Raw genomic sequence first — 8,176 nt, forward strand, 5'->3', positions numbered from 1 at the left:
ATTTTCCTCTGAAAATTTGAGGATCCAATCGCACAAGGGGAAGTAAACAGCAACAAGAGATTTGGCTGTGCCTTGCAGCACGAGGGTTGCCATTTCCATTCCTGGCCCCACCAAGTGGGGGAGTGAATCAGGCAAACCAGCATGTTCCCCATTGTCCTCCATGACTGAGTACACAGAGCATGCTACTGCATGGCACAAGGCCATCATAGTGTGGCAAATAGTTTGAAGCTGTTTGAATGCCACCCATTGATGCCACTACACTGATGTGTGACCACACTTTTTCATTTTCATCTTCATGTTTATAATCTGGCTTCCCAGCCTAGTGCCATACAGTACAAGGAGATGTTGCTATTTCTTTTTAGCATTTCCCAAACTGGACACATAGTGGCGCAATTTCCCATTTTGAGAAATAGGCCTAACGGCACATGCAGTCACCTACAGTATGCGCGTGAACAGACAAACAGCTCAATATCTGATGTTTACCCCTGATGAAAAGCCAGCTTTGTACTGCTTTGTATTGATGGATGACCAGACCATGTGTAAATGTCTATTTGATTGAAAACTCAAACCCAGACAGTAGTGAAATTCTCTTTTTAAAAATCTAATCTGGATGATTGGTTCACTGGCAAGAATGTGATGCCCATTTATATCCCCCCTTGCTGTTAATCAAATCTTACAAGTCCCAGTAGGGAGACACGTTCCAAAATAACTTGTGTTTTTTGTATTGCTATGCATTGTTTGCATGCCAATGGTTTATGCCTTCTGTTGTGTGAATGTTGTCATTCCTTTTTTCTTCACACAGCCTAATGCTAAGTTACATGTAGGTCGAGGCCTATGTAAACATAAGGTTCATGTAGCCATATTGAAATGGTACTGTGGCATATTTATGATTGGTCAACCTTTTTCAATTCTTCTTTTTTTGGGGTCTTTTTTGACCTTATTTGATAGGTCAGTGTGAGAGGTGGACAGGAAGCGAATTGGGAGAGAGACAGGGAGGGGTCGGCAAAGGATCTGGGCCGGGAATCGAACCCGGGTCAGCCACATGGCAGGCGAGTGCCCTACCGGTTGGCCACGGCAGGGCCCAATCTTTCTCAGTTCAATTGCATTTCAATTTATTGTCATTTCCCCATAGCATGGCATCAGAACACTTTACTATTCCATACTTAATGAATAAAATATTACATCATTTTTTTTCCAGAGTCACTGAAACTAATCCAACAGGGGAAACTTAGACAGCAGCTAGTCAATATTGGTCTGTGTGGAAAAGTTGCCCCCTTGCTAAACTTTTCCCCAAATGTTCCCGACATTGTCCCTACAGAAAACTGACAAACATTTCCCGACACATGCACACACCTGCACGCAACACTCGGCAAGTTCATCACACGCGATACCGGTTTAGCGCGTTTTGAACACATTCATATTCCACCGTCATGTAGCAGCGCAAATATTTCTGTACTTACCAGTTTTCATCCTCAACATCTCCGCAAGCTGCGAGGTACCCGCTGGCTTTGCTCCATCCAATATTTCCACCACAAACACCTGTAGTCCCACGCCATAGCACATACACTGAATGCATTCACTTCCCTGTTGTGTGCCCCGCCATCAATGGTCCCCCGAGAAACCCGAGCTGTCAGAGTTGCAATGTTTTTGTATTTTTGTTTTTGATGACGTGTTTGGTAATTGAGGTTAGGGTTCCAAACTAGCGATAGGAAAGAGGAAAATATATTTTTGATAACTGGAAATATTTGTAATGTTATTAGGATTGTGGTATATTTAGTTTTGTTATGATTAATGTCTTTATTTTGTTAATTGTTTTGTGCACCATTCTCCCGCCACTTTGTAATGACGTGACTAATGGGTAGTCCCATAAATAGGCGGCGCTTTTGCCATTCGGGTGAGAGCGGCATAGGGAGAGCAGCTTGCTGTGAGGCTGAGACAGAGAGTACTGGTTTGTAAACAATTTGAATTTCTGAATCCCTTAGTTTATCTGCCTTTATTATTTTGAGTTTATATTTTCAGTTTGAACAACCCTCGTGTTGATTTTTGTTTGTAGCCTTTTTGAAAGTTTTTGTTTATCACTTTTGAGCACTGTAAATAAACCAGCACTCCTAGCACAAAATCTGCACTTGTCTGTGGTCCGTCTGTCTCCTTTTACCTTGGTTGCCTAAAAGAGTGCGCATCCCTTTTTGTGAGTTTGGACCGCGAGGTCTCATTCTTCACACGTGGTGGCAGCGGTGGGATTGTGGCGCCCCCTAAAGGCACTGAGAGAAAGGTTGACTAGACGAGCCCAAGTGCATAGTAAAAGTGGCGTATCGGCGGTTGAAAGACACTGGCAGGCTGATGTCCACCCGCCAAGAAGAAGAAGATGGTGGCACAGGAGTTGAAGACCTGGGGCAGGGGAGCAGACGGGGGAGAAAAGAGAGTGACACACCCGACTTCGCATCCATGTTCAAGATGCTCCAGAGGGCCGTGAGCAAACCAGGAGAAGGAGGCATTTAAACAGGAGCAGAGATGGAGGAACGTCCAGGTCCAAAACTCCACACTGTCCACGGTGAACTGGAAGAGATGAGGACAAGAGTTCCCGCTGCAGCTCCGGTGGCCGATCCTGGAGTCGCTTCTGCAACGCCTGCTGATGCTGCTGTCTCCGCTGCGCCGCCTGCTGTCGTCGCCTCCGCAGCGCCCCCTGCTGTCGTCGCCTCCGCTACGCCCCCTGCTGTCGTCGCCTCCGCTACGCCCCCTGCTGTCGTCGCCTCCGCAGCGCCCCCTCCTGCGCCCCCTCCTGCTGCTGTTCCTGTGGTTGCCGCCTGCTGCCACATCCCGTGACGGTCCCTGCTGGCCTGAGTAGCCAGCCTGCTTCGCCGCCAGCCTCCCTGTCGATGGCTGCAGCCCCTCAGCACCCTGTGATGAACCAAGGAGGACCAGCCCCAGCGACCTGGACCCGAGCGTCGGTGCCCAAGATGGAGGAGGGAGATGACGTCGAGCAGTACATGACCACGTTCGAGAGGCTCGCTGCTGCATACCGGTGGGCCCCTGCTGACTGGGCCACGTTCCTGGTGCCCTACCTGACGGGCAAGGCGAGAGCCGCATACGTGGCCATGGATCCTGCAGATGCCAGAGACTACACCAAAAGTGAAGGACGCCATCCTAGCCAAGTTCGAGATAAACAACGAGGTCTACCGCCAGAGGTTCCGGGACCCTCGTATCCAGCCTGGTGAGAGCCCCGTGAGTTCTACAACCGGATCAAAGACCTCTACAGCAAGTGGATGAAGCCCACAGAGAAGACTGTGGAGGAGATCGGAGAGAGACTTTGATTCTGGAGCAGTTCCTGCGCTCGTTGGGCTCCTGAGGTGCGAGTGTGGGTCAAGGAGCATGATCCACAGACCGAACAGCGAGCAGCTGATACTGGTGGGACGCCTACCTCGCCGCCGCCCGCCAGGGACGAAGGACTTCCGCTACCAGGGCTTCAGCCAACCTGCAGAGAGGGGTAAGTCTGCGGGCTATGGTACGGGAGTTGGTCCTAGGGGTGGGGAGCAGAGTAGGGGTCAAGGTAGCCGCACACCACCTCATCACACCAAGAGCATCTCCACATAGACAACCAGCACCCACTCAGTCAGCACCCACACGCCCTGAGCCATTGTGTCATAATTGTAATAGGCATGGACATTTTATGCGTAACTGCCCCGAACCACCCCGATCACGTCGTTTTGGACCCAGGGCGCAGGTCACCACTACTAGTCTGCCCGAACTCCATAACAGAGTGCAAACTGTTGATGTTACTGTTAATGGTAGAGCAGCTAGAGCCCTTTTTAGACACAGGAAGCACCCAGAGCTTGTGCAACCCACCTGGTTGATCAGCCAGGGATGCGACAGGGGGATGCCTACGGGTGCGATGTGTAAACGGCGACGAGCACCGATACCCCCTAGCTGAAATATGTCTGCGTGTCCATGACCACACATACACTCTCAAAGCCGGAGTAGTGAAGGGCCTCATCATCCCGTTTGTGTTGGGCCAAGATGTTGCAATTTTGCCAGAGCTGGTGCAGTCTACTTCACCATAAGTATGGTTGTGACCAGATCCAGACTAAAAGAGTGGCGATGGTGAAGCAGGAGACTCAAAAGCTCTGTGAAATGTTACCCTAACTGTAATGATGAGATTGCGCCCTGACACACACAGGCCACGGCAAGGCCCGGCATCAGCGCCGGCGTGAGAAGCTCATTCGCCAAGTTGAGTCTGACTAGTGCAGAGCAAGATGTACCCCCCACTGCAGCTCAAGATGTTTGGGATGTGCCCATGATTTGAAGTTGCTACAAGAGCAAGACGAGTCACTCAAAGAGCTTTACAATAAGGTCACTGAAATTGATGGTGTGAGCACAGGCCAGCCCAAATCCCTCTCTGGGGAACACTATTTTTGTTAAAGGCGGTTTGCTGTACCACCAGCCAGAAGGGTGGCGGCACTGAGCAGCTCGTTATTCCCCACTAGCCTGAGGACCTAACATTGTCAAACTAGGTCATGATATCCATGGGCAGGGCACCTAGGTAGTGTGAAAACCCTGCAGAGAATTTCGAGCAGATTTTACTGGCCCGGGTTTATACACTGATGTTCACACTCACTGCAAGACATGCCTCACCTGTCAGCTCACTAGCAAACAGAAGGTTAAGCCATACCCCCTACAGCCACTTCCTGTCATTGAAGTCCCCTTCACTAGGATAGCTATGGATATAGTTGGTCCCCTTGAACGCACACAGACAGGTCACAAATACATCCTTGTGGTCTGTGATTATGCTACACGCTATCCCGAAGCTTTTCCCCTCCGCAAAGTCACGGCCAGAACCGTTGCCCCAGCACTCCTACAGTTATTCTCCAGGGTAGGGATCCCACAGGAGATTTTAACAGACCAAGGCACTGCCTTCCTCTCGAACACACTTAAGCAAGTCTACAGGTTGTTAGGGATACGGGGTATTTAGGACCACTCCCTACCACCCGCAGACAGACGGGCTGGTAGAGAGGTACAACCAGACCCTCAAAAGCATGCTGCGAAAGTTTGTGGGTGCCAATGCCAAGGACTGGGATCGCTGGCTCCCTTACCCATCATGTTCGACCTACCGTGAGGTACCCCAAGCCTCCACCGGGTTCTCGCCCTTTGAACTCTTGTATGGGAGACAGGTGCGGGGGCCTCTGGATTTTGCTGAGGGATGCCTGGGAGTCACCAAGTGCCACTACCACCAATGTTCTCACCTACGTCATCGCCATGAGGGAGAAGATGGAGGAGATGGCGAACCTGGTGAGAGAGAACATGGAGCATGCTCAACAGACCCAGTCCAGCTGGTATGACAAGTCTGCCGACAGCGCACGTTCCAGCCCGGCCAGAAAGTTCTCCTGCTCCTGCCAACAGAGGAGAACAAGCTGCTGGCCAAGTGGCAGGGGCCCTTCACCATCAGCCGGGAAGATGGGGCCCGCCACTTACGAGCTGGACATGCCTGGGAGGAGGAAGCCGCAGCAGGTGTTCCATATAAACCTGCTCAAAGAATACCACGACAGAGAGCCGCCGGTGAGTGACCAGCTCATGGTGCAAGCCGTGAGTGAGAGAAGAGTACGGACACCCCTGAGCAGTTTTTTCCCACTGACTGCGCAGCAGAAGGGGAACCAGACTTCTCCCACCTCACCACAGTGCAACAGGAGGAGCTGCGGGCCGTCATCCCGGAGGGCCTGTTCACCGAGCAGCCTGGGACAACGTCTCTGGCTGAGCACCACATCCAACTCAAAGAGACCACCCCGAAACGCCCAACGAATGTACCGGGTTCCGGAGCGGTTACAGCCTGCGCTCCAGGAGGAGCTGCAGGTGATGGAGAGCGACTGGGCGTCATCGAGCGCTCAGACAGCGCTTGGAGTAGCCCCATTGTCCTGGTGGGCTAAGAAGGACGGCACCATGCGGTTCTGTGTGGACTTCAGCCAAGTCAACGCCCTGACCCACTTCGAACGCCTATCCCATGCCCCGGCTCGAGGAGCTGGTCGAACGTGTGTGGGTGTGGGGCCCGATTTATCACGACGCTCGACTTGGAGCAAAGGGTTACTGGCAGGGTCCCGCTGGCCAAGGAGGGCCAGGCCCTACACTGCCTTCCGATCAACCCGTGGGCTGTTCCAGTTCACGAAGATGCCCTTCGGTCTCCAGGGAGCGCCAGCCACCTTCCAGCGGCTCATGGACCGCGTGCTGGAAGGGACTGGGGCCTTTGCTGGTGCTTACCTGGATGATATCGTGGTCCACAGCGCCACCTGGAGGGAGCACGTGGAACATCTGGCCGAGATCTTCCGACGCGTCCACGAGGCTGGGCTGACGATCCAGCCCAAGAAATGCACCATTGCTCAGGCCGAGGTGCGTTTACCTTGGTCACATTGTGGGCCACGGTGTGATCCGCCCACAAAACGGACAAGCTCGAGGCTATCCGCAACTCCCCTCGGCCTCAAACCAAGAAGGATGTGAGGTCCTTTTTGGGTCTTGCCGGGGTGGTACAGGCGCTTTGTGCCTAACTTTGCCACCATGGCGGCGCCACTCACTGACCTGACAGAAAGTCTGGGTCAGCAAGGGTCAGGTGGGAGGAGAGCCGCACGAGAGGGCCTTCGCAGAGCTGAAGGAGGCCCTGTGCAGCGATGCAGTCTTGAAGAGCCCTGACTTTGGAAAGCCTGGACAGTCCAAACTGACGCCTCTGGTGTTGGGCTGGGGGCGGTCCTACTCCAGGGGGAAGGTGACCAGCAGCGGCCAGTCGCCTACATTAGCCGCAAACTGTTCCCACGAGAGACCCGATACTCAGCTGTCGAGCTGGAGTGTCTGGCAGTAAAGTGGGCCTTGGACACATTCCGTTATTACCTTCTGGGTAGAGACTTTGTGCTTGAAACTGACCACCGGGCATTGAAATGGTTAGGCCAGATGAAGGACACTAATGCAAGGGTAACCAGATGGTTTTTAGCTTTGCAGCCCTTTAAGTTTGAAGTTGTTTACAGGCCAGGAAAGCACAACCTGGTTGCTGACTACCTGTCTCGCCACCCCTGTGTCGAGTCTTCAGAGGAGGGGGGAAATGTGGAAAAGTTGCCCCCTTGCTAAACTTTTCCCCAAATGTTCCCGACATTGTCCCTACAGAAAACTGACAAACATTTCCCGACACATGCACACACCTACACGCGACACCCGGCAAGTTCATTACACGCGATACCGGTTTAGCGCGTTTTGAACACATTCATATTCCACCGTCATGTAGCAGCGCAAATGTTTCAGTACTTACCAGTTTTCATCTACAACATCTCCGCAAGCCGCGAGGTACCCGCTGGTTTTGCTCCATCCAACATTTCCACCACAAACACCTGTAGTCCCACGCCATAGCACCTACACTGAACGCATTCACTTCCCTGTTGTGTGCCCCGCCATCAATGGTCCCCCGAGGAACCCGAGCTGTGAGAGTTGCAATGTTTTTGTATTTTTGTTTTGATGACGTGTTTGGTAATTGAGATTAGGGTTCCAAACTAGCGATAGGAAAGAGGAAAATATATTTTTGATAACTGGAAATATTTGTAATGTTGTTAGGATTATGGTATGTTTAGTTTTGTTATGATTTATTTCTTTATTTTGTTAATTGTTTTGTGCACCATTCTCCCGCCACTTTGTCATGACGTGACTAATGGGTAGTCCCATAAATAGGCAGCGCTTTTGCCATTCGGGTAGAGCGGCATAGGGAGAGCAGCTTGCTGTGAGGCTGAGACAGAGAGTACTGGTTTGTAAACAATTTGAATTTCTGAATCCCTTAGTTTATCTGCCTTTATTATTTTGAGTTTATATTTTCAGTTTGAACAACCCTCGTGTTGATTTTTGTTTGTAGCCTTTTTGAAAGTTTTTGTTTATCACTTTTGAGCACTGTAAATAAACCAGCACTCCTAGCACAAAATCTGCACTTGTCTGTGGTCCGTCTGTCTCCTTTTACCTTGGTTGCCTAAAAGAGTGCGCATCCCTTTTTTGTGAGTTTGGACCGCGAGGTCTCATTCTTCACAGTCTGGCATGGGGTTGTTCACCTCATGTGGGTGGCGGCCTCAATGGAAGGAAGAAGTGTGAGTGTATTCTTGGCACGGAGGCCGACTTTCCCCAGGAAGTGGCTCAGCAGACGATTCCTGGACTCGGGAGAAAAGGGAAC

This window comes from Engraulis encrasicolus, chromosome 3, assembly GCF_034702125.1.
Source record: "Engraulis encrasicolus isolate BLACKSEA-1 chromosome 3, IST_EnEncr_1.0, whole genome shotgun sequence".
Classification (NCBI taxonomy): domain Eukaryota; kingdom Metazoa; phylum Chordata; class Actinopteri; order Clupeiformes; family Engraulidae; genus Engraulis; species Engraulis encrasicolus.